This window comes from Mustela nivalis (assembly GCF_964662115.1).
Source record: "Mustela nivalis genome assembly, chromosome: X".
NCBI classification, from domain to species: domain Eukaryota; kingdom Metazoa; phylum Chordata; class Mammalia; order Carnivora; family Mustelidae; genus Mustela; species Mustela nivalis.
In genome coordinates, this window is record NC_139040.1 from 9235422 (window position 1) to 9261377 (window position 25956).

The following is a 25956-nucleotide window of genomic DNA, read 5'->3' on the forward strand; positions in this document are numbered from 1 at the left end:
TCATATGGGATTCTAGTGAATGGGGCATTCGGTGATTTGCTCCCATAAGTGTCTGCTCTGCATCTGCCCTTTGAACTGGTTCCAACTCCGCCACACGGAGGCCATGGGTTTTAGATAAAAAGCTTCGAGAATCCCTCGTGGAATTCCTGCAAGCCTCCAGCCTCATTTGCCAGCTGCGCTCTTTGAACCAGTCCGTGGGGTCTCAGACTGTCTCTGCATCATTGACCGTGGAGCGGACCCGCAGACGTATCAGCAATGCCTACCTCAGAAGAGGGGTGCAGCGCCCTAACCCACAGCCCTGGCCGGGGTTCAGAGGGAAAAACGCTGCCAGTCAGAGCCACAGCCACACAGGTCCCCACTCTGCCACACCCACCCCCAACATTCTAAGGAGACAAAAACTTAACAATGTCTGCAACGACTTCAAACTTTCAAACCACTGTCTTCTGAATCTTTTTTTTAAAGATTTTATTTATTCATTTGAGAGACAGAGGGAATGAGAGAGAGAGAGAGAGAGAGCATGAGAGGGGAGGGTTGCAGGGGGCCCAAGATGGGGCTCCATCCCAGGACCTCAGGACTACACCTGAGCTGAAGGCAGATGCTAAACTTAAATGCGTCACCCAGGCGCCCCTACCTCAAGCCACTCTCCTAAAATGGAGGTCCTCAAGCTAGGCCCCAAGGTCAAAAGCCAGCACTTGGCCTGCTTTTATATGGTTCTTGAGGTAAGAATGGTTTTTACCTCTTGAAAAGGGTTGCAACGGAAGGAGGAGAAGCAGTACAGGAGAGGGAAGAAGAGGAAACGGAAGAGAAACAAAAAAGAAAAAAAAAGAATACGCAGCAAAGACCATATATGGTCCCCAAAGCCTAAAATATTTATCCCCTGGTCCTTTACAGAAAAAGGTTTTTTGACCCCTGTTCTAAAACCCAGATGTCATCTTTTCAAGCCTTTGCTTAAAGTCCTTCTGTGAAGGTTCCCCATCACTCTCAAGATCAAGTCTTCACTCCATGATCTGTCGCTGCGTGAAATTCAGCCCTTACCAACTTGGCCTCGGAACCCTGAACTCCTTGAACTTGCCTGAACACACCCTACCTACATTGTCATTCTTCCGTGCCTTTAGAAACACTCTCTCCCCACTCTCAAATACCTCCTTCCACTTGCCCACATGGAAAACTCTTCTCGAAGGTTCAGCTAAGTTAGAACCTTCTCCCTGAAGCCTTCCCTGATTCCCCAGAGCAGAATTTAAGGCACAGCCCCTGGTCATGCCCTCCTCCACTGCACTCGAGAGACTGTCGTCTGAGCCACACGCTGACATGTTCTGCGTTTCCTTCTGGCTGTTTCCATCGTGTGGACAGCCTAAAAGCAGTGTTTGAATTTACTTCTGCTCCTATTCACGGTTTACTTAATTCGGGAAAACAGAAAGGATGACCAACAGGTGCAGAAAAGGATTCGAGAAATGATCGACACGTTACATGCAGGTCTAAGACATCTTAAAGATATTCTTGCGAGAAAATGAGCCTTCATTTTACACATATATGAGGCACTCCATTCCAAGAAAACTGATGCTATTTTAGGAAGTCTTCTACCTGGAGTTCCTATATGATTTAAGGGATAAAAGGGGACATGGATAAAGATAAAATAAGTGGCCAGTGAATGGAGGGAAAATGAAAAAATCCACATGAATGACTATAGTGCTCTAAATGACATGATTATTCATTCTTAAAGATCAGTTAACAAATTAAAGTACATGCATACTGTTTAATTCTGGGGAAAATTAAATAGGATGAGATGTTAGTATGTAGAAAAGTTCATGGGGGGAAAACATGCTGAAAATCTATATGCACTATGACTTTTTATATCATTTACTCATAATAAGAGACAAAACACTCTTTGTGTGCATATTTGTGCGTGTAAATGTATTAAAAATGTGCAGGGTATGCCTGGTTGGTTAAAAAAAAAAAAAAAAAAAAAGCTTCCTCTCTGAGGAAGAGAGGATGTTGGGAGTGTTGGGAATCCAGGACAGTCAAAGGACACTTGAACTGCTAGCTCTACTTGTGAAGTGCTTGAGTTTTTTAAATCGATGAGCGCATTTTCCTTTTGTCAATTTAAATTAAAACTAGTAAAACATCCATTCAAATCACATCCATATCCTGCAATATATAACATCTCAATAGGACCTAGGAATATAGGTGATATATTCTAAGTCAATTAACTTAAAAAATACCTTTCTTAGTGTGTGTGTGTGTGTGTGTGTGTGTGTGTGTGTGTAAAATGAAAGAAAATCGTAAGTGCTAAAATGGGAAGTCTAAGTCTCAAAGACAAGTTGAAAAAATCAGAATTAAACTGGACAGACTACAGCAGTTTCTATGAAAGTTGCATGAGAAAGGCAGGAGATAAAAGTCAGGTGTCCATGGAAACAATAGAGACGAACATGTGGCCAAAAAAAGGAGTGGGGGCGGGTTGTTAGGCAAACTTTTTCTCTCTTAGTTTGGAAAACCTAACATATCTCCTATCTGTGAAGGGCCAGATAGGAGATATGTTAGGTTTTCCAAGCTAAGAGAGAAAACGCGGGCGTTATATAATCATTCACAGTGTCAAAACCATTCTCGGCTAGTGAGCCACACAAAAGCATGGCATGACTTGGTCCATAATTTTCCACCCCCTGTTCTAGCAGAAACAGCAGGATGGGGGAGGGGGGTGACAAGGCCGCTCTTGCTGTCACTTAAGGCCAGGTAGTTTGCTAAAGTTCTGGTTATACAGTGGAGAGCAAAATAGTCACGATCCTTGCCTTTACAAAATTTACAGGCTAGGCACATGCCTGGCACGTATAGGCAGTCCTTGTACCGAGTAGCAACTCCAGGGCCTGGAGGGTCTTTATTTATCCCTCCGTGTCACAAATACAGCACCTCTTGGAAAGCATCTTTTATACTACCCCGTTGTACTGGAATGAACTGCTTTCATGCCTGCATACCCACTAGGTGAAAACCTGTGATGAACCAAGAAGCATGTTTTATTTATCTTTTTTTCCCTGAGATTGTATTCAGAGAGAAAGAGAGAGAGAGCATGAGAAGTGGGGAAGCAGAGGAGGAGGGGGAGAGGGAATCACGAGCAGACTCTGTCCTGAGCTTGATCCCCTGACCCCAAGATCATGACCTGAGCTGAAACCAAGAGTCAGATGCTTAAGCCACTGAGCCACCCAGGGGCACCTATTTATTTTTATAAGTTATGCACTCAATAAATGCTTGTCAAGAGGAATGGAATTTAACTGCTTTTTATCACATTATCTGGGTGCCTTTTTAGGTGACCATTTTTCCTTTGCTACATTTAACTGTGTTGTAAGAAAGCCTTTGAATTCAAAGCCTTCATGTTTGTGAGAATGGAAGGGGGCGTATTTTCACTGCAGTTGACATCATCAAAAGGTCTAAAAAAAATCCTTGTGACATCCTATATTTTCAGCTAGAGTTTGCAGCAAACTATTGTTTTCTTCTTCTCCAAGGAAAACTCCACCTAACCACAATTTTCTTGTTGGTTTCACCAGGAGGCTGTTTGTTTGCACACTCCTCTTGTGAGATCAATCATGTCTTACATCTTTTTTATTCTTTATTATTTCACAAAGGAAAGGGACAGCTTTTTCTGATGTTGGCTGTTCTGTCTTTGTGCCCTGTGGGTAAAACTGAATAGAAGGATAGTGACCACTCAGATGCCCACTTGTCTTCTATACAAGCGGGTGTGAAGCTGAACGTGTGTCCCAGTCAGCATGAAAGACTCTATTTTTACCGGTATAAAAGGAATGCATGTTTATAATAGAAAATTTGAAAATATAGAAAAATGGAAAATAGGTGAGTGTCCCTACCATCTAAGTACATTTCTAATAACCTTCTGTGCCTGTTTCTTCACCTATAAAACAGAATTTTAACAATACCTACTGAAGGGGAGCGGAACACGCCACCCCAAAATCTGCCACTTTGACACAGTGATTACTTGGGGCTACAGGCACTCTGGAACAGTAAATGCAGGGAGAAGCTTTCTCTGACCTTCCCTTACCTGCCTAAGGACAAGGTCCCCCAAAAGGAACTCAGTTGTCATATTTACCCTCCTGTGAAAGGTCTCTGTCCCCTCTTCCCCTTTCCCTATTAAGGTGGTATTGATCCTGAATTCTAAGTCATCCCTCTGAGCGACTCATTTTTCCTGGGTATCTGCCCTGTATACCTGAGGTGTACATGTTAGTAAACTTCTGTTTGTTTTTCTCTGTTAATCTGTCTTTCATTACAGGGAATCTGAGCCAATAACTCAGAAGGGTAGAAGGAAAATCATTTGCCCTCCCTTACACTACTTTGTAGTAATCATGATGAGCATTAAAAGAATTAATACATGTACAATGCTCAGAAGAGCACAAAGAATGTTCATCACACTGAATATTATCTGTAAGCATCTTAACTTATTTGCTTATAATTAGAGCACACATTTTCTACAGCATTCTAGTTTTTTAGTTAACATAATCCGGACCCAATGCCTCCAACATATTATTCCTATTCGTAGTAGTACAGGATATTATATATAAAAGAATCCCCAATTCTTATGCATTTTATAAAATAACCTGAAGTCAGCCTACAAGACCCATGAATATTAACATTATTTGAAATTTTTTTTAAAGATTTTATTTATTTATTTGACAGACGGAGATTACAAGTAGGCAGAGAGGCAGACAGAGAGAGAGGGGGAAGCAGGCACCTCGCTGACCAGAGAGCCCGATGCGGGGCTCGATCCCAGGACTGTGAGATCATGACCCAAGCCGAAGGCAGAGGCTTAACCCTTGGAGCCACCCAGGCGCCCCAACATTATTTGAAATCTTAACCGATCCCATCCAAGCACAAGTGCCAAAATAGCCTAGAAAAGTCCGTTCATGAAATATTTACAGCCAACACCACGCTTTCAGTTATACCCACGTGATTCTAAAACACAAAGCATGCTTTGAAATTGTCCAAACAAATCTTCATTTGAGCTAAGCTTCAACTAGGTAATCGAATACATGAACATTTATGGAAACTGAATCCGAATATTCAACTCTACAGTAGTCCGTCACAGTTGCATAGTAATGTCATAATTATTTGCATTGTTGCCATAATATTCCTTTGTTTTTCTGAATCGTAAAAGGTCAGCGATTATTGGTCATCACTTAATAACTTCCTTAACATGGCATTTTTTAAAAGTCTACACGCTGCTTGTTCCCACCCTTCTACGTACTTTTCAATTTCAGAAATGACTTGCTTAATGGGTAAAATAACCAGCGGAGAACAGATACCCGTTAAAACCACATCTGTGAATGCCAAGTGTAATGGATAATTGTGGTAGCTCCCTAGATGAGAGCCATATGAATGAATAAAATTAGGTAAATGACACCAAAATTCCAGGCAACAAATGATCAACAGACCTGAAGTGTCAGTTCTCACAAGAATCCAAATAGTAAATACACAGGAAATACAAGTCCAACTGGCTTGAGTTAAAGAAATGCAAAATTTAACAAGATGGGACCCCATTTTATATAATAAAGAAGTAATGATAAATGTAATAATAAATCCCAGTGTTCATTTATGACTTTCATGCTATGAATGCAGCATTCTCTTAGTGGAGAATGTGTGACGCCTTTCAAGAGACATAAAGTACTTATCTACCTTTTGCCCAAAAATTCCACAACTAGAAATTTTATTCTAAGTGACTAATCAAAACAACAAGGTATAAATTTGTGTTATTAAAATGTCTACAGTCATCGTATTTATTCCCCCCCCCAAAAAAAACAACTGTAAACAACTTCAGTGCTCAGCCAAAGATTTCAGTATGTTGCAAGAATTATATTGCTATAACATAATATTAAGCACTTATCATAAAGGATACATCTGAGGATGATGTAAAAGCTGGGAAAATAACTTGAAGTTAATATCCTGTGAGACACAGTGGGACACAAAATTGGATTATAATAGACCCTTTACATGTTTGAGAAATCAGGTCTAAGACTTACAATATTGCAACTTCATAGGCCATTATTATAAATAATTTTCCTTTTAACATGCAGTAAAGAATAACTAAAACATCAAACCGTAAGTTAAATACCATTTTTTCAAATTTCACTAAATTGTTACTGGAGTGCATGATGAGTAGTTCTTTGAATTACTTTTACTTGTTCCCATATTGAGGATTTAGTGGACCTATTTATGCCATGAGTTCAAATGGCTGCTAAATTCCACATACCATTAATTATTTTGCTCACAATTTCTATTTTTGGACTAAGGAACATGACTTTACATTTCCGTCACCAGCTCTAGCATTTGGCTTTCTTTTATAGCCTTTTTCTTCCACAGAGAAACTTTATTTTTACCACTCTTTGAGAGCCCCTGTATAAGTAATGATGAATAGAAACCTTTATTTCTACATGTCGCTCCCTCCAGTGGGCTATTCTCATCCCCACCCCTCCCATCAAATTGCTAGTCACCCTTCAAGCCAAAGTTCCAGCGTGACTTTATTTACGAAACCTTCTCTAACACCACCAGGAATGGCTAATCCCAGTATCATCCCGATGACATTAAGCGTGAATTGAGTGCACAGTCAAGTCCTAAACTAATGCTTGCTTGTGGGAGATTTTACTGGTGTTGACTATGAAATGTCATGACAACAAAATCACGGATCTATTTTCAGTTTCAGTTGAAATTCGAGGAGACTCTTTGTGTAAGAGAGCCACACATAGTGTGTGGTGAATAGTAAACTAAATTGTACATGTATAATGCCTAGAAGACACTCTCACACATAGTTCATTCTCGGCAAATGTTAGACAACTCTTTCTACTATTACAGTTTTCAGAGAAAAGAGCCACCAATCCTGAGGTACTCAGGTTAGAGACACGTCATCCCTGGTGCTGGGGAGCAATGATTTAAAACTCTCCAGGATTAAGAATTAAGATGGCCCAAGGAAGGGGCGCCTGGATGGCTCAGTTGTTAAGTGTCTGCCTTTGGCTTAGGTCGTGATCCCAGGGACCTGAGATAGAGCCCCACATCAGGCTCCCTGACTGGCAGGAAGCCTGCTTCTCCCTCTCCCACTCCCCCTGCTTGTGTTCCCTGTCTCACTGTCTCTCTCTCTCTGTGTCAAAAAATAAATAAAATCTTTTAAAAAAAGAAAAAAAGATGGCCCAAATAAGAGATGGATATTTCAACACAAACCAGGGTTCATGGGACCGAAGAATCGATTTAGGGAGGGTGCAAACTCAACTCTTCACCATAGTGGAAACCAAGATCTGAGCCCTCTGCAGCCCTCTGCAGTCCTCTGCAGGGTTTATTATAGATAGTTATGTAGACGTGAGATTGCTAATTCCAGAGTATGGGTACAGTCTCAACAAGCATTCTTGTCATTCTCATGAAGCCTCAGGGTCAAGAACCCCTTGAGCATTGTTATGGATATCTGGGTTGAGGAAACCCTATTGGTTACGTCCAAGAATCTGGTACCAAAGAGCACAAAGCTCTGTCAGTTACCCCACCATCACAAAAAGACACGCACCCACAAGTACTGACAGCTATATTCTCTAAAGCCTATCTAGGTGAGGCTTATTTCTGTCTGGGGGTGTTACATAGCTCTCCATGTGCCTTCACAGGCTTTGGCAATACCTTGTGCTAGTCTCTATCCGGGCATTTCTCAGACTCAATTATAGTAAGTTCCATGGACATCGATTGACACAACTGTTTCCCCCTTTAAAAAATAGGTTACATCATGGAAAAGGACTGTTTGTCCTTAACACACAGGACCCTTTCTACCGTATCCCTGCTCCTTTGAGGTAGACAAATCTCTGTGACAAATCTCTGGGGCTCCGTGTGTCTAAACATGCCACACAACCATTCATTGTCTGGAGTCTGGCACCTCCCCAGGGCTCTACCTGGGAAGCGAAGTGTTGACACTCTTCACTCAGAGCCGCAAATTCCTCAGTCCTCTCTACCCGTGGAGATCTATTTTAGCCTCTGAGAAAAACCCGTTTCCTCAGCTCCCTTGCTCATACAATGCTATTTTTCCCTCATGTATCTTTTTTTTCTATGTCAGTAGTCATATGCATTCCCTAGGAGTGTAAGTTTTTGGAAAGCAAAACTAAGAAAACCATTTCCTCTGCTTTGTGCCTTGTCAGATGGCTCTCCTGAATGGTGCATACAAAAAAGGGTTAGCTACTTGGATTTGGGATTGGAGGTGGAAAGCAAACTAAACTATGGAGAGGAGGAAAAATGGTTGATTTTAGCTTGCTACATTCCCAAAGACTCCTCCAGCCCCATAGGGCTGGTCCAACTTCATAAGCACCTGGCTGACCTCTTTCCCTTCTTGGGGATGGCAGATAAAAAGTTAAATTCAAGGGCACCTGGGTGGCTCAGTAGGTTAAGCCTCTGCCTTCAGCTCAGGTCAGGATCTCAGGGTCTTGGGATCAAGTCCGGCATCGGGCTCTCTGCTTGGTGGGGAGTCTGCTTTCTGCCCCCCCCCCCACTGCCTGCCTCTCTGCCTACTTGTGATCGCTCTCTATCAAATAAATAAAATCTTTTTTAAAAAAGTTAAATTCAAGAATTCACTCTTTTAAGCGATGTTGCTGTGAATGCTTTTGCAGAATGACTTTTTACAAAATAAAAGGAATAATTACCTCCTGTTTTTTCCTTCATATTTGGCAGGTTTCTTCACATGAAGCATAGCTTTACTTTTTTTTTTTTTTTAATTCGGCCTGATACTTAGGTACTAGTGTGTGGTTTTATCATTGATAAGCAGGGCTCCAAATTATAATACAATTGAGATAATAAAATTTTTTTTTTTGCTTCCATCTTACAAGACCAGGTCACTAATGAAATTAATGCCTTAAGCTAAGAAAGTATCCTTTTAAATAATTGTGCTCAACTATTTTAAATCAGTTATAAATTTTATTTGTGAGCTCTTTGCTAGAATAAATGTCTACCCTAAAGTTCCTAAGGTCTTTATATGAGGTACTCATAACTGTCAAATCTATTAGCATGGAGGTTTTTGTTGATTGAATTCATGATAAAGTCCACTATCATTATTTTTTTGTTAGCTGTGTAAGACTTGATATAATTTCTCTCTTCAGGATACATTTTTATTATACATTTTTATTGTATATTTCAGCAGCAAAGCACATGCCACCTGGTGGCTGAAAGAAATATGTAACATAATAGATTTTTGAAAATACTTTGTGGAAAGCTAAAGGTTCCAAAATTATCACTTTGAATGTGTTTCTAAATCAGTAGCAAACACATATTTGGGGGCAAGGCACACCGCAGTAGGAAATCTTATGGGTTCTAACTTAGATATTCAGCGAAGGCTGTATCAGATGGAGACATTTAATGATGATGTTCCATTTTAGTTGTTGTTTTTTTTTTAACCTCTTTCCAGAATTGTTTTGTATTTTGAAATATTTCAGTGCCATTATGTCATGTGCATTTATTACACAGCAGTCAAATTATTTACAGGCAGAATCACTTGGTCTGGTCCATATCGAGAAGCATGAGGAAAATATTTACTTTTCTATCAACGAACAAAGGAGAGAAGTGATTTGGTAATGTGGGAGGCATTCATTTCTTCCAGAACTTGTACTAGAGCAGTCCTTGTGTACCAGGGGCTGTGCTAGCAGAGGGTAAGCTGGGTTGAGGAAAGCCCTTTGGATTGACAATCAGGTCTGGCTTCCAGCTCCCAGCCAATGGTTGTGTGACCTTTAGAAAGTGTTAAACCACCTGGTTCACCTAAGTCACATATGCAAGCCCTTCTTTTTAAGGTTTCAGGATCAATTTTGTTCACTTTGGTCCTATCTGTGGCCACAGGAGCTTGGAACAATGAACCCGTCAAACAACAATTCCTCATTTTTTCTTCTCCCTGCCCCTGACATCCAACCATTCTACTTTCTGTTTCCATGGTTTTGACTACTCTGGAAACATAATATAAGTGGAATGATATAGTAATTGTCTTTTTGCAACTGGTTTATTTCACTCATCAAAATGTCCTCAAGTTTCATCCATGTTGTAGCGTATGACAGGATTTCCTTCCTTTTTAAAGGCTGAATAATTTTCCATTTTATGGATATACCACATTTTCTTTATCCATTCACCAGACAATGGACATTGTCTTCTACCTCTTGGATATTGTGAATAATGCTGCAGTAAAATGGGCATACAAATGTCTACTTGAAATCTTGATTTCAGTACTGTGGATATATATCCAGATGTGGGATCACTGAATCACATGGTAATTCTATTTTTAATTTTTTACAGAACCCTCATACTAGTCTCCATCGTCACTGCACTGTTTTGCATTCCCACCAGCAATGCGCAATTTTACGTTTTCTCCACATCCTTGCCAACACTAGTTATTTTCTGTTTTTTCCATAGTGGCCATCCTAATGAGTGTGAGGTAATATCTCACTGTGGTTTTGATTTGCATTTTTTTTAAAAGATTTATTTATTTATTTATTTATTTGACAGAGATCACCAGTAGGCAGAGAGGCAGGCAGAAAGAGAGAGAGAGGAGGAAGCAGGCTCCCTGCTGAGCAGAGAGCCCTATTCGGGACTCGATCCCAGGATCCTGAGATCATGACCTGAGCCAAAGGCAGAGGCTTAACCCACTGAGCCACCCAGGCTCCCCTGATTTGCCTTTTTTTAATAAGTATGAATTTGATATATTTAATATAAAATATTAACTATTTTCATATGCTTGTTTATCATTTATATGTTTTCTTTGGGGAAATGTATAGTTTGGTCCTTTGCCCAGTTTTAAAATCAGGTTACTTGGTTTTGTTATTGAATTTCGGGAGTTCTTTATATATTCTGGATATTAACCACCTACCAGATACATTCTTTTCTCTCATCCTGAAGATTACTTTTTTACTCTGTTGTTTCCTTTAATGTGCAGAACTTTTTAAGTCTGATGGACTCTCATTTGTCTTCTTTGAAAAGATTTATTTTTAAAGAGAGAGAGAGCAGGGGGAGTGGGAGAGGGAGAGAGAGAATCTCAAGCAGACTCCCCACTGGACAGAGCTTGATCCCAGGACCCAGAGATCATGACCTGGGCCAAAAATCAAGGGTCTAATAGGGAGATGGAGAGGAGAAGGGAGTTGAGAGAAATTGGAAGGGGAGATGAACCATGAAAGACTATGGACTCTGAAAAACAACCTGAGGATTTTGAAGGGGTGGGGGGTGGGAGGTCGGGGTACCAGGTGGTGGGTATTAGGGAGGGCACGGATTGCATGGAGCACTGGGTGTGGTGCACAAACAATGAATTCTGTTACGCTGAAAAGAAATTAAAAAGGAAATCAAGGGTCTGCCACTTAACCAACTGAGCCACCCAGGGGCCCTCCCATTTATCTGTTTCATAACAAATAACATTTATCTGTTATGCTCTTGGTATCACAGGAAACCAAGAAACTATTGCCAACACCAAAGTCATGAAGATTTCCCCCTCTGTTGTCTTCTAGGAGTATCACAGTTTTAGGTCATATGTTTAGCTCTTTAATTCATTTTGAGTTAATTTTTGTACATGGTGTGAGGTTAAGGAGACTGTTCTTTTCCAATTTGTGTCTTCTTAATACCCTTGTCAAAGCTAATTTGGTTATATATGTGAGAGCTTATTTTTAGGTTTTTTGTTCTGTTCCACTGACCAACGTTACTACCACACTGCTTAGATTACTGCCACTTTGTAGTGTGTTTTAAAATCGGGAAGTGTAAGGTCTCCAACTTTATTCTTCTTCTTCAAGATTGTTTGTCGATTCAAGGTCCCTTGAGATTCCATGTGAATTTGAGGATTTCTTTTTCTATTCCTGCAAAGGGCCCAGAATAACATGACATAAAAAGCTATAGGTTTTAATGTGTAGCAGTGTTTTCTTAACCTCCTGGTTCATCCTGTCAAAGGATGCTGGTTACTTTAGGCCGTGATTCAACTTCTTTACTCACATTCCTCACTTCCACTCTTCTCTGATCAGAGCGGATTTGCCTCTCATTCTCAACAGATCTCCAGCACCCATCATTCATACCATTTATACATCATTCATACCTATTTATAGCCATGGGAATTCCCTACAGTGCCTTTACACCCAAGAAGCACTGTCCCATTAAATTTTCTATTTGTGCCTTTTATTCTGATTAACCAACCCTTTCTTTCTCCCCTGGCTGGCCTTGTACATTATCTTCAATGCCTCTAGGCAATAGTGAATCTTCCATTAACTAACCAATCACTAACCTGCTAAAGCTCCCTTCATGGGGATTATGCCTTATCAGTCTGGTTTCCGCTGTAAGGGACTGGACACTCTCCCCCCTCTGAGAGTGTCACAGAGTAGGCCCCACCAAATATAATATCTGAGAGAGTCACTGTACTACACAGCACAGCCTTCAAATGTATGGTCCCCTGAACTGAGTGAGCTTGGCCCCTTTCTCATGACTCAGTCAAGTCTGCTATGTCTGCCTACAGCAGGATCCAAAGGCTGACCGTCTTATTCCTCTGTTATGTTCCTTGATGAATGACCTGAGGTTACCTGAGAGGATGCATCTACCGAACACAGCAATGTAATGACTTCCAAATGTGATCAAAAGACTGCAAGTTCCATTTATTGTGGCTTATGAGACCAACCCACGAAAGGTGGAAATGATATCTTACCATATTATCTGAAAATTGACCTCAGTGGAGTGTCCCTCAGTTGTTCTGTTATAGTTGAACAGCTTAATAAAATAGACCGACATAAATGTTATGATGTATTTACAAAAGTAAATAAATTGTGATAGTGCTTATTGTTGGGTGATAAGATCACTAGCTGGAAAATAGCACACTAATTAACAATAAACAGATTCTCTATAAAAAAAAAAAAGTCAAATACATAGCAGAGAGTAGAATGGTGGTTACCAGGGGTGGAGAGGTGCGGAAAATAGGGAGATGCTGACCAAAGGGTACAAAGCTGCAGTTATGGAGGATGAAACAGTCTGGAGATCTAATGGGTTACAAGGTCACTATAGGTAGTAACACTGTATTGAATACTGAATACTGGAAATTTACAAAGAAAGTAGATTTCAGGTGATCTCAACACACACACACACACAATAATGGCAACTATGTGAGGAGATAATATGCTAATTAGCTTGGCTGTAATAATCATTTCACTGTGTATATAGATATCAAATCATCATGTTGTACACTTGAAATAGACACAATTTTTACTTTTAAAAAATTTTTTTAAAGATTTTATTTATTCATTTGAGCGAGAGAGAGAGCACAAGCAGGAGAGCAGGAGAAGGAGAAGCGGACTCCCCACTGAGCAGGGAGCCCAAATGCGGAGCTCAATCCCAGGACCCTGGGATCATGACCTGAGCCAAAGGCAGTTGTTTCACCAACTGAACTACCCAGGTGCCCCTAAAAATTTTTTGATTTAAGTTTAAAAGAGAGAGAGAGAGATTCTGAGCAACAGAATTGCATTGGGTTTTTAAGCATATAAATAGATTTTAAAGATGATTTTGGCAAACAAAAAAATGCTCCTGCAATAAAGACTTATGGGCTTGAATAAGAGACTCTCACAGCTGCACGTGTAGACATTTGGTGGTAAGCAGGTGCAAGGAAACTAGCATGAGGAAACAGTAATGTGGGAGGTGCTCTACATATATGACTTCACTTAATTCTCCCCATAAGCCTGGGGTATGGATGGTATTATTATCCTACATCATGTGGGAAGCTCTTGAATGCCAAAGAGGTTATGTGTAGTTATGTGTCTGGGCCACACAGCAAATAAAAGGAGGGGTCAAGATTAAAACCCAGATCTGGGGGTTCCTGGGTGGCTCAGTCATTAAGCATCTGCCTTTGGCTCAGGTCATGATCTCTGGGTCCTGGGATGGAGCCCCACGTGTGGGCTTTGGTGGGAGCCTGCTTCTCCCTCTCCCACTTTCCCTGTTTGTGTTCCCTCTCTCTGTGTGTCTCTCTCTGTCAAATAAATAAATAAAATCTTTAAAAAAAAGAAAAACCCAGATCTGTATGCACTATACCAAGGGTTACTTGGTAGCTTTCAGGGAAGAAGACTTGTGATATCTATGTAGATGTGAGAAGACTAAGGAACTGAGTATAAAGCTGATGGTGAACATTTTCAGAATTTGTCTCTTGAAGCTATATGTTAAAGATTTCCAACATGAGTATTTTTATTATAAGTATATACATATACAAAACTTATAGGATGAATATATATGTACGGGTCTGTCACTCCAGGGACTCTACATTTTTTAAGCACTCTATACGTATTTTTGTCACTCTAGCCAAATACACCTTTTTAAGGGCAAGGTCCATGCTGATACACAGCCGACTTGATCTCTGGCTTAGATAGAAATGTATGCAGACCACCCAAAAGTTCATATTTCCTAAGGGGATAGATAAAAAGGTAAATAAGCACTTAGCATCTGTGTGCCCACCCCTGCCTGGACAGATCTTGGACTTCTAGAGACCCATTCACTCATTCAGAAAACCTTATTTTTGACTACCTGTTATGTGCAATGAACCGCCCTAGGTGATAGGAGGTATACAAAGATAACAAATAATAAAATAAAATAACGTGGCCTCTTTATACTATCTGACACACTGATCTTACTGGAGAATTTCCTAGCTATCTTAGGCTCATCAAATTCATCCCAGGTAACTTGTTAAGGGGGGTAAATATTGCAGTCCTTCATTTCTCTCAAAAAGGTTGGGAGGCACATACCACCACCACCGTAAGAGTACAGGCAACTAACTTCAATGCATTTGCAATTATTACTACTATGACAAAACATTTAAAAATCCAGTGAATTACTAGTGGTATTTAACACTAAGCAGCAGTTAAGAAATCGTATTAGGTATTCTGGCAATCTGTTTTAATACTAATTAGCTAATAAAGTAATTACCAAAGTAAGAAATATATTGCTACTATGCTGTATTATGATTTAGCTGAAATTGCATATGCAGATGCATAATGTGGAATTTCTAAAAATTCCATTTAGAAAATTTAGCAGGGTATTTAAATATTTCTCATTCACAGGCAACCAGCTGTGATAGAGGAAGCTGTATTTAAATAGTCAAAATTGAAGGTGCCAGCAGATTTCAAACAGAACACGTGAAAAGGAACTTTTTATAAACTTTGTTTACCTTCTTGGCGTGGATTATGACAACACACCAAAACTGAGGCGCTAGGTTTATTTTAAACATCTAAGTGTATTTAAGGGTTGTATGGTGGGCAGTCTTTTCTAAGTACACACCTGTCTGATAACATTCCCTGAATGTTACCTGTGCACCTGTACCAGACACTAAGAGCATGAGTGGTCATGACATTAGTGTACATAGTGGAATATACCTCGAACATAGCTTTAGCTAACATCTGAGCAGAGTTACTCAAAGATAGCATGCCTTTCAATGTGACTGTATAGACCTTTGGTCCAGAATCTGGTTATATGACTAAAGGGCAAGCTTCCTAATATTAGGTCAGCCATAGAACAAACAATGCAAGAAATCTATAAAGAAATTTTTCTTTGCTCTTCTTTTCTTTTCTGAAAACTCAGAAACCTGTTAGTAACAGGTCATAACAGGACAAATACTAATGTAGTCAAATCCCTTACAGTACAATGAAGCAAACCTTTTCTGTCCACCAATAGATTTAAATTGAATGAAGCATAGCTCCTGGTTGCCTTTCTTAAAAGGGAATATTCATCATTAAAAATTACCTGGATGGCTCGGTTGGATCCAACTCTTGGGTCCAGCTCAAGTCATGATCTCAGGGTTGTGAATCAAGCCCTGCATTGGCCTCCACACACAATGTGGAATCTGCTTTTCCCTCTTCCCCAGCTCCTCCCCCACCAATAAATAAATAAAATCTTTTTAAAAAATTATTGGGAGCTAAATTTTGCATGGCCTTACACAAAGTGAATCACACAGATGGCTTCTTGGAACTAGCAACCTTAATCAGACAACAAAAAAAAAGACTTAAAAACACAAAACTGGAATCAAACCATCAAAGCAAGACATGTACAGAGTGAAACGATGACAAAGAAAACATCATTCAGTAGCATTTTAGGAAACTTCATTGTTAGGTGGATTTTGAAGAATGGAAAGAAGGTCTATGGCCGAATGGGGCTGGAAAAGTGAAAGGCTGACTATTCTATAAGCAGTCTGGGTAAACTCAAAGACAGTGGGGGAACTTAAGGGGTATTTGATGGGCTGGGGTAGCCAAAAACATTTAATGTAAAAAAAAAAAAAAAAGCCTAGATGAAGGAAAATAGAAATGGAGAGTAAAGAATGAAATGAGATGTGTTACAAATATGAAAAAAGAACATTTTGTGCTTCATGATAGAATTGATTATTGCAAAAAAAAAAAAACTTTGCTAAATTAAGTTGTAATTTCATATGCCTAAATGAAAGCAAATACAGATGAATAACAGTGATAAGTCATGGCCTTAACTCTACTATCCTACCTATAAGATTTGCTAATCTTCCCAACTGGTCTTGCCTCGATGCCTATCATAAGCTTGAAATAGATGACACCACAAAAGCACTAGGATTTAACAGAAAACTCTAAGCCAAAAATAGATTTTTAAAATGCTGAAACATAAAGATTCCTCAACCACTATCTATGACATTTGTAATTGCATGCAAGATTGTATAATGTTGGCTGATTAAAAATTATTTAAAGAAAAGATGATTCAAGTACTTTGAATTTACCATCAGAAACCTTCTACAATAATTTGCGTGAATTACAATGGGATTTATTTTGAGGGACAACATAAATCATTTAAAATTCTGATGCCGTCATCACCATAATTTGCTAATAAGTATTAGAAGTTATCTAGGAATCAGTGGTTTAGGCAGCTTTGCGAGATACCTTGATTTAGTATGGGGCGTGGAAGCTGTAATTATTCACCAGCTGGCAGAGGGAATAAGAGAAAAACCCCCTGCAGGTCACAGGCCACTGGCAAAAAAAAATCCAAGTGAAGAGAAATAAGCCCTTGCTTATAGGTGTGAACAGTTCAGGTATGAAAGCCAAAAGTGTCTCTGACTTGTTTTTCTTTAATTTCCAGTTCTTTTACTGGAACTTTCTGGATGTATCTTAGAAATGGGTTTTCTAGAAAAAAAGTCTCCACATATCTATTAGCTGCTCACCCCAAATGAGGCTCAGGGTGTGAGTCAGGTCCACATGTTGTCTTCACATTTGAACACAACGACCTAGAATTCCATTCCGCTCCATTTGACTGACAGGTACCAAGCAGGCAGATTGTTTCCCGGTACTGGAATATACAACCTACATGCTGCTGAATGGGGATAAGAGGAGGCAAATACAAAAATGGATTAAGAAAATGGTCCCATAAGAAGTCTTAACAATTTGCTGGGGGAAGGATTTGGGCACAACAGACTGTAAAAGGTAGTGAAGTACTTACACTGTTTGGAGGAAGCACAACAGGTTGATGGGCTGAAAAACTCGATTACAGGCTCTGTTGAGGGGATGACATTTGGGATCCAGGTTGAAGCATTTTGTCAGGACTTCCAAAGACATGGATGGAACTCGGAAAGGCTTCCAGGCAAAGGGAGCCTCAGAGGCAAATACCTAAAAATTCCGGGGGGTGGGAGAGATAACAGGGAAGTGGTCAGGTTTAGCCAAAGAGGAAAGGCTCAGGCAGTAAGTGACTAAAGATGAGAACTGGTAAGGTGCAGAGTCTGTCTTTTGGAAATAGTGGCCATAAACAGTGACATTCATTGCATGCCTATATGCTAGTATTTACCATAGATCAAAGCATTTCGTTGGGTGTGACTAATTTAATACTGGTTCTCTTCTTCAACATTCCCCAAAAGTGACTTCTCAGCCTTTTGAATCCTGCAAGAAACAGGTAACCAACATTCTTCCACAGTAGCCCATTCATTCCACTTGTGGAAAATTCTAAGATGCCACTTTAATGTGAGTTCAAAGACATTCTATAACATGCATTTGCTCTGCATAGTCCTCTCCTCTGAAAATGTACAGAAATTTTAACCTTTTCTATTAGATAGCCCTCTCAATGACTCAAGACAGCTTAGCTTCCCGTTTTACAGACCTTTCAGTGGCTTCTCATCTCACGTGCGACAAAATGATCACCTTCTTGATTACAAGCCCTGCGTTTTCGTGAAAGGAGCCTATTTGCATGTGTGGCAACCACATGAACTATGGACTCCTGTTGCTCTTGAACCCAGTTAAATCTTACAAAGAACCCATATATTGCAGCGGTGAGTTAGCTTACAAGATGGTAGGAGCGGGGTGCTCGGGGGGCTTAGTTGGTTAAGTGTCTGGTTCTCTCCCTCTACTCCTCCTCTGAGCGCTCTGTGTGTGTGTGTGTCTCCCTGTCTCCTTCTCTTAAAAAAAAAAAAATGATGGTAGAAGCAAAACCTTGGGGGGGAAAAAGACAACTACACCAAACCTTGGGCTCACACAGCCTCCATGTGGCCTGGAACAAGTGATCGCACTCTCTGTGGACCTCAGTTCCCTCTTCTATAAAATAGAGCTAATAAAATCATCTTCGTCATTGGGCTGTTATGAGAATAGGGTTGAACTGCACATAAAAACCACCTAAAACAAGTGCCTGACACAACGCAAGTTCCATGATCGTGAATGAGAGGCAGAAAAAGATCCAGCCCGCAGACGAAGGTCCATTAACCTAGAACAATAAGTAAAAAACAAAATCACATTTTGCTTGAGTACAGAACTGGTCTTGAAATATGGTTCCTTAATGTTTTTTAGGAAAATTATTCATTCAGTGTAGAGACCAGAAACAGGGAAGAGAGTAAGACTTCTTGGATTTGGAGACACGCCAGAGAGATGAAAGCAATGAAGGCAGGGAGGGTTAGAGATCATGAAAGGAAACTTCAGGTGGCAGAGAGGGACAGAGTCAGAGATTATGAAAATGATCCTGGAAGAGAGAGAAGTTTCTACAAGCTCAAAATTATGACCAAATTTCCCAAGTAGAGTGATGGTGCAAGCCTGAATCCACTGCTTTGAACTGGAGTCTAAGTTCAGTGACATCCAGGGACATAGGGTGCAGTGTTTCTGAAGCCGTTCTGATTTTAAATAATCTTTTAATATCAAATTTGGTGGCAGGGATTTTCCTGCTTTAGAAAACACTGAGAGTATCGTAATCTAGCAGGAGAGTAGGAAATTATAGAGCAGGGACAACCACTCTCGTAACTGAAAGATATCTGAGAGCTCTATCACCATCGTCATATACTTTCCATGAACTGCTGAGTGTTCCAAAATGATTTGTTAAATGAATTGAAGCAGTGGTACTTCTGCTTTTATTTGTTTTAAGGATTTATTTATTTGAGAGCTGGGGGGCGGGGAGAGGGACAGAGGCAGGGGAGAGAGAGTCCTTAAGCAGACTCCCCACTGAGTCCGGAGCCTGACCTGGAGCTTGACCCCCGTGACCCCGACATCATGACCTGAGCCAAAATCAAGAGTTAGATGCTCAATAGACGGAGCCATCAGGGCACCGCCTACCGTGGTACTTCTGTTGGCCTCAATCGTCTTTCTCGTAGCAATTAACAGCAAAACCCTTTAAGAAGAATATTTGAGGGGTCAAAAAAGAGAAAAACTGCAAAATCCTATCCTGCACCTAGTCTTAGAGTGCAGAGCACCGTCCTGGGCTGCAGAAATAAAAAAAGACGAGAGAGACACAAGGTAATGTGTGAGGCTTCTGTAAAGGAAAAAGGAGGAAGTTTCAGAGAGCCTGCTCGAGCCGAAGGTAGTTAGCTTGTGGAAAGCCTGTGTGGTTTCCCTAAATTGATCTTTTATTTAACTGTCAAATCTACCTGCTGTCCTATAATCAACTAGACATAGTCTTCGTTTCAGACTATTACAAATGAAAGGTGAGTGCAGACTTGGAAATCAGTACAGCGACATTAAATCTTTATCAGAAAAGTCTAACCAAAATCAATCTCCTGAGTTATCCGCGTTTTTCACTCGGGTGCCCAGGACAGTGTGTGCTACCGGTCTTTCCACTGCGTCGCTCTTCAGGGCAACAGCTCATGTTGCCTCCTATGGCCCTAACAGGCCAAGAGATCTAGAGGACCGGCATCATCAAAAACAGTTTAGGGGCGCCTGGATGGCTCAGTGGATTAAACCTCTGCCTTTGGCTCAGGTGATGTTCTCAGGGTCCTGGGATCGAGCCCAGTATCGGGCTCTCTGCTCTGCAGGGAGCCTGCTTCCCCTCTCTCTCTGCCTGTCTCTCTGCCTACTTGTGATCTCTCTCTGTCAAATAAATAAATAAAATCTTTTTTAAAAAAAGCTGTAGTTTAGTAACCAGTATTATTGAACGATATCCCAGTGAAAGTCGCCTGACACCTGTACATTTTCCCTCACAGAAGATTAATCCTAATTACCAAGGATAATTTTGATTGCTGCTACACAATGTAAGTGGAAAGCGTTATGTCTCAACCAGCCTTCTTGGTTCTTCCTTGCTGCCTCGTTAGACTCTCATGACCAATAGAAAAGGTTAGTGGAAAACTAATGCTTTGAAAAAGAGTTGAAGGACAGGACTAAGCATTCAGAGCTTACGAGAGTGAAGGTTTGGGACGCCGTATCAGGAAAAGAACAAGAACTAGTTGAGTACTGACTTAAGGCAAAGGAAACCTAGAAGGGGTATTGTAGGAAGGACTTAAGTCATTTCCAGCCTCATGAAAGAAAAAATCCTGTACCAGCTCTGTATAATAACCTTGCTTGGTGTGTGTGTGTGTGTGCACACACACAAACACACGCATCCACTGCGTAGTAACATTTGCATATATATTCACACACACATTTTTTTTTCCTTTCTCCTCTTTGCTCCTTGTTATTTTATACAAGGACGTTAAGTACAAGATAGGCTTCAGAATATATCATGTTTACATGTACTTAGAAGAGTACTTAGTAGCAGTTCGAGACGGACAGTGGGACTGTTGGAATCTCACACTGGAGGAAAGGAAGAAGCATCTTCATTTGAGGAAGGACAGAAAGCGTAGAGTGTTGTATGGAAGGTAATGAGGGTAAAAGGGTGGCTATGGATACTAAGTAACCAAAGAGCAGGTGGTCCAAATGCTCCCTTCTGTACACTGCTCTGTGATCCTGGCCCTGGGACTCCACAAATCGCCTTACTCCTTTGCTTGCTAGCACGCTCTTAAAGTTTAGTCAGTGGGGTAAATTCTGCTAGAGAGAGACTGCAAGTTCAGAGGAAAGAGAAGGGATGTAGGTGCTTCCTGGTTATTTGCTGATCATGTCAGCAGAGCTCAGTTTCTCCCAGCGTCCCAATACCCTTCTGTTCCCTCTTGATGACCATATTCTACTTACCTGCCTTCAAGAGTCTTAGAAGAACATCATAGCACATCGGACTGTTCTTTCCTGGCTCCTAACTTATTGACTAAGGCCACCTTAATTAAGTTTGCTTTAGTCTGTTTCTTATATTATAACCTATGTTAACATAGTATCTTTTATTATAATCTACAAGAATATCCTGAGCATGAATAAGAAAATATCTGTGAAGCTTCTTAGATACGAAAAAGATACAATTTTGAGCTAAGATTCAATATGGCCAAAGAAATCATTTTCCATATTAAACCTTTGGGAAAATACACAGGCACCAATCCAGATGAATGACTAATAAACTGAAAATCAGTCAAATAATAATACAACAGCAACAGCAGGGAAAATGTTTTTTTCTTCCCAAATAATTTTGTAAAAAAAATTCAATCACAAGTAGATTGAATAGCAAAACAGGACTTCAGTGTAAGATGCCAACGGCTGCTTTTCTGGCATTCCTTCTATCTTTCTTCCTTTTTGGAAGAGAGAGCAAGTAGGGGTGAGGCAGGGGGTTGTTTATGCAGAAAAGCGTTGGAAATGATAAGAGTAATGGCAAATCCTGATTACCAAAATTCTAATGGGATCTGCTCAAATTCAAATGCAACATTCCCTTGAGAATTGTTTATTGGTGGTGGACCGGGCAAATGCACAAATTAAATACCACGTAAAAAAGAGAATCAGAGCAAACCAAACGAAAAAAAAAAAAAGGTGTAAAGTCTCTTGACATCCATAAACAACAATTAGAAGTCATCACGTCAGATTGCAATAGGAGTCCAAAGGCTAACCACCTCTAAGAAGTAAATTTACAGTCTGTTTTGATGTACTAAAACAGTCAAAAAATATAAAGGAACCCACTTCTCAGTCCTGGCAAAACAATTTTAGTAAGAATCTTCTCTTTCTTGAAATATTTTTTTCAAATGACCCATTTAAATGTTGTGGCAATTTGTGTATATTGGTTTAAAAAAAAAGTAGCAGTGTGGAACCAAACATGCTTATATTTAAGATATTATTGATTAATAGCTCTTATTTCCTGAGAAGAGGTTGGGGTTTTTTTGGTTATTGTTTCATAATCAGTATGTAAGGTTGTGCTCAGTTCCACTTGAGAAGCTAAACATCATGAGCTTCTTGTAGCTTTCATAGTTTGGACACCAAATTTGTAAAGATTCTTAATTGTGTTGGTGTCTTCTTTCATTTTGTTTCTTTTGGTTATCTTGGTTGTTCAAATTTCTGGCCCTTCTACATGATTTAATTTCTTATTTTATAGAACATTTCCTGTTAATGTCCTCTCCAAATATGTCTGGCACACCGTAAATTCTGACTCTATATTCTGGAGGAATACCAAAGTTTTGGACTATGTCATCTCCAGAAGGACATACAAATTGTTGACCTTGCCATTTGATGGAAGGCAATGTTCTGATTTTCTTAATTCCCTTGAATATGTGCCATTGAAGCCTGCCACAACTGCCTTCGACTATAGGATTTCACAGTGGTAATGAAAGTGAGAAATTTGGTGAAGTTCAAAAATGAGCATTCGGTGGTTCAAGGGCACTTCCATTTGATACATTATAGAATATTATTTATTTCAACATGGTCTCATCTGCTTTATCACTAAAGGAAGAGATCTCAGAGGACAGAGGCAGTGCCTTTCACCTTGGGACTCAGAGCCTTGATGTGGAATAGGTATTCAATAAAGATATAAAATGAACTGAATGTTCTGGTTGAGTAGATTATTTGCAGGGTATCTTAACTCAACTTCCAATGTTCTTGAATTCATCGAGTTCTTGGAATCTGAAAGGAAAGGTGTTTTTTTTTTTTTCTATTCCTAAAAGAGTGAAGTATGTTCAATTATTTTCAGTATACATTTTGACTCTTTCAATGTGAAGCCACCAAACCAACAGTTGGGATGGGGATGAGAAGAGGAAGTGGTATTGGTGTGTTTTAAGTTTGGAGAGTTTATGTCTATGTGGCCTAAGAGGCAATGTAGCTCTCTAGGAACTCGGAGGATTAAGCTTGCCTTTTTCCAGAAAAGTTCTGAGAACAAATGTTTTACAATCAGTAGGAAAGAAGGGAAAACGCATGCTTAAAAAGAAAGTAATTACTTGAAGTGGGTAATGATTTGAACTATGTGTAATTTATATATCATATGCATGGCCAAGTTAGTTTCTCCTTCATCCTTTCTTCCCCTCTAGGCCAATCTGTTCTTGCCACTAGTCTTAATAAATGATAAAAGCAGAATCTCTAATGAATTGGCGATATCTTACATAATAATATTTAATAATGAGCCAGAAGAGAGAGCAAAAAATATTTACCTTTTGAGCTAAAATCCACTTAATCACCAGTTCTTTCTAGTCCTTCTTTACTATGAAATTAATATATGAAATTATTTCCTTATAGTTTCCAGTATGTTTACCAAATTCAACTTCTTTTGTTGCAAGACATACCACCATTTAGCAATTTCTCTTCTATAAAATCCCACAACTTTTTGCAAATACTAACAAAATAGACGCTTTTGTCAATAGATTTCATTTCAAGTTGAAATGTTAGTGCTTAGAGACATTCAACCTATGTCACAGGTCTTTGGGTTTGCAAAACATCACTGGCCAACTGTCCAGCACAGGTCTGACCATTCACCAAATTTTAAACTGAAGAATGGCATTTCCTACCCTTTTGAACAGAAACCATCTTTAAGTACATGGAGGGGTAACAGTGGAAGATGAGGAAGACAACTGATCCCAAGTCCATTGCCCCACCACAGGCACACCCTGCCACTTGTCTTACAGGACAGACTCTCAAGGAGAAGTAAGAGTGGCTATCAATGAGGCTCTTCTCCCTTCAAGGTTCAGGAAACTCACATCTCTTGAAACAGGCAGAGAAATGAGAGGAGTCATCATTATATGGTCCATTTGTAATTTTTTTCTCATTGCCCTGAGTACTTGGATCCTATAGTTTTGGTTTTCTGGATATTCTTTCATCCATAAAGATAATAAAAATGAAATTTTATTGAATAGCTTCAGCTATAAGAAGTACAAGGCCCAACAACTTTTACTCTGTGAAAAATAGTTTGGTTAGAGGTCATACCTTGAACAGTTTTTTACATCAGAATATTTTTGCTATGGGGAAATACAAACAGAATCCAGATAGTCTAAGTTAGAGTTCAACATTTCCAACAGTGAGTATTCTACGAAAAGCCAATTAACAGCAACTCAGACACATGCCTGTAGTCATCATATCTGTCTGAACAGTTATTGGATGATTGAGCCTCTGATGATGATCTTAGATATAATTGTATCACATCTTGTCAATTCTGACTTTCTTTTCTCTAAAATGACACATGCTATGCTCATGACAAAATCATCTTATGTACAGAAGAATGCTAGTTCTTTATGTCATTAAGTTTCTAAAAATACATGTTTTCTAGGGAGAAAATGATAAAATTAGTACCCCTAAGTCACTTGAACTTGTTTTGCACACATGGTAAAAATAATGCTACAAATCAAAACTATATACACTGTGCCTCCTTTTCCCCATTTTTTGTCTCCTTCTCTGTTTTCCCAAAAAGATATTCAGTAACAGGATTTAGGAAAACATATTTTTAATATTCCCTGCAAGGCCATGACGAAGACCTTCATTGAAATGATATTTCCTGCTTCTTGTGGCTCTGGAGCACAGAAGATGAGATTCTAGACCGGAAGCAAGACTGGAGGAATTCTCTTAAAAAATAATGATGGGGGCCCCTGGGTGGCTCAGTGGGTTAAAGCCTCTGCCTTCGGCTCAGGTCATGATCCCAGGGTCCTGGGATCGAACCCCCGCATCAGACTCTCTGCTCAGCGCCCCAGTGCCTGCCTCTCTGCCTACTTGTGATTTCTATCTGTCAAATAAATAAATAAATAAATCTTTAAAAAAAAATAATGGTGGTGTTTGTGATGCTCAGCTTTACAGAGGTTGTTGTTGAAGTTAATGGCTAAAAGAACTATTAATTGATGAAAATACAAAAATAACTAAAAGATACCAAGAAGTGTAAACACCCATGTTTTTATTTTAACATAATGGTTTCTAGGTTTTGAAACAATTAAAAATAAGCAAAACAAGCAAATAATCCCATCACCCTTTTCTCTCCTTATACTCAGAGTATATCGTCCTTATATTCAGGTAGAAAATGCATATACAATTAGCATTCTTTGTTTTTTGTGTATCTAGGAATTTTTTTCTACTTATGAATAGAAGCAAATAATAACTCTGTGCCAGAAAGACACCATTCTAGGTGTTTTGTAAACTTATCTTGGTTGCTCCTCATAAAACTCAGGGAGATTAAGTTTGTCATACCCATTTTACAGAGGAGACAATGAATGCTGAGAAAAGTTAACTGCCCTAAATCATAGAACTATTAAATAGTCAAGCAAGAATTTCACCCCAAGTCCATCTGGTTCCAAATTTTGTGTATCCTTTAAAATCCTCATATGTCTCATTTTATGTTTTGCTCACATTTACAAACCAGTAAAGATTGCAGAACGCCCATAATAAATTCTCTAGGTGGCTCACTGGAGCATGTACCCTCAGGGAACTCCCCATCGCTGACTGTTCAAGCTTTGAGTGTCCATCTGATGGAAAT

General features: G+C 39.6%; 1 long non-coding RNA gene across 1 annotated transcript in view; it reads right to left on the bottom strand.

The window, feature by feature from the left end:
- LOC309855966 overlaps positions 1 to 25956 on the bottom strand; it is a 46790-nt gene that overhangs the window by 15503 nt on the left and 5331 nt on the right. Inside the window, exon 2 of the long non-coding RNA XR_014307017.1 lies at positions 17431 to 17597. This is a non-coding gene — a long non-coding RNA (uncharacterized lncRNA). The remainder of the gene's footprint in view (positions 1 to 17430; positions 17598 to 25956) is intronic.